This window comes from Borostomias antarcticus (assembly GCF_949987555.1).
Source record: "Borostomias antarcticus genome assembly, chromosome: 31".
NCBI lineage: Eukaryota > Metazoa > Chordata > Actinopteri > Stomiiformes > Stomiidae > Borostomias > Borostomias antarcticus.
In genome coordinates, this window is record NC_140264.1 from 264,998 (window position 1) to 266,827 (window position 1,830).

A 1,830-nucleotide genomic window follows, 5' to 3' on the forward strand; every position below is an offset into this window, starting at 1 on the left:
ACCATCACTGCACCTTTAAGTTATCAAGAAAGGTAATGGTTTCAATTCACATCGGTCATGGAACAAAGACGATGTATTAAAAAATATTCAAAATATGAACCATTTCTTACGTGTTAGAACATTGAAGAGTGTCATACTCTTCAGTGGCTTCTTCCCCTTCTTCCCGTGCACACTGTAGGCGCTCCACACCGCATGTGTGGCTACAGCTGACAGCACCCGCCGGACTGTGTCCACCAAGTCTCTGCCACCAATGGCACCTAGGTATTGTGTCTGCAAAACAAAGACAGTCATTTACTGTACCCTTACCTGCACTGCAAAAATAAGACAAAGTTCCGCCCTGCAGACACTCACCATCTTCCTCTGATGTTCCCGGTCCTTCAACCTGGCCACAGAGACCTGCAGCTCCTCGTCCGTTTGGGCAGGGTTCAGTACATCCAGCACTTCTCCCTGGGCTCCAGACTCCACAGGCCGCGTGCTCTGGGCCAGTTCCCTCACAGTCCGTGCAAGCTCACGGAGTTGCTCCCGCATCTCTGAGAACTGCTGATGTACAGACCTCTGGAAATCTAGATAAACACAGATGTGGCTATAAGTACATTGACATAAAACTAAATGAAACTCAAAATATATCCCTGCATGCAACATGAAGTAGTCCCATACCAGCATCTGCAGAGCAGCATCGATTAGGTAGAGGGGTACATGGAGTCAATGGTGCTGGAGCCGTTTTATTGGGCGACGGCATCACAGACCTAACTGAAAAACAAAAGGGATAAAGGAAAGGGATTAGCAGGAAACTGTATGGTGTTGGCAGCATGCTTTGGCTTCTGGCATTTGAAGGAAAATAAATTAAGACATTAACAGGTAGACATCAAAACACCACAGCAGTACATGCCACTCTTACCTGGTCTGGCTGGGGTGCTATACATGAAGCCTGGGCTCGCATGGTTTTCGCTCACAGGGGATGAGCTCGGAAAATCTGCAAGATGAGTAAATGGTATTCAATCTAAAAAAGCCAATCACAGAGCTAAATAAAGACAAGACAGGTAGACACCACAGCAGTACATGCCACTCTTACCTGGTCTGGCTGGGGTGCTGTATGATCTGGCTGGGGTGCTATACATGGGACTGGGCCCCGCTCGCCCACATGGGACAAGCTTGGAAAATCTGCAAGATGAGTAAAATGGTATTCAAAATAAATAAAAAATAGTCCAACTATCAGTGTGCAGTAGGCATAGACATTTCATTCTTAACACAAACATGCATACCTGGATTGTACAGCACACGTGGATTGTACTGGACCGCTGGCAGAGGCCTTTCAACTCCGGCACCTGGTCTTAGGCCTGCATAGTGGGGACCAATGGCTGCCCGGGGCTTGGAATATCTAGTGGAATATCAGTAAATTAGCTCAGATTACTCGATTTCAAAAGTACTACTCTTTTGGGACTGTTGAATGCACTTTAGTATATTACCTTCGTCACTGGAGTGATAGCATGTGTTGCGCCGTCTCTTTCGAACGTCTTGGCACTCGTCCATTGACGACTGCTGCTCAAAGACTTTTGCCATGAGCCTGGCACCTTCGTAATGATCTGTGTGCATACAGTACCATAATCAATACATTTCAGACATCCTTTTTTCCTCAGAATAATGAGTCATGATCTTCCCCCCACCCCCATCAGTATTTTTTAATAGCTTAAAATGCAAACAGTACCAGTTGTGGACTTTGGGAAAACCCGGACTCTGTGGAGCGCCCAGCCAGGGTTAGGTTCCACACAGCTCTTTATCCGTTGGCTGACTCATTCATTGGCCAGGAACACATCTGCAACTGTGAGTGAA

The 1,830-nt window shown here is 46.7% G+C and overlaps 1 long non-coding RNA gene across 1 annotated transcript; it reads right to left on the reverse strand.

The window, feature by feature from the left end:
- Positions 1–358: 358 nt before the first annotated feature.
- On the reverse strand, positions 359–1,579 carry LOC311327349. The gene is made up of 4 exons (XR_014631095.1): positions 1,467–1,579; positions 1,263–1,378; positions 1,073–1,161; positions 359–563 (listed from the first exon to the last, which is right to left on the reverse strand). It is a non-coding gene; the product is annotated as an uncharacterized lncRNA (long non-coding RNA).
- Positions 1,580–1,830: the final 251 nt, after the last annotated feature.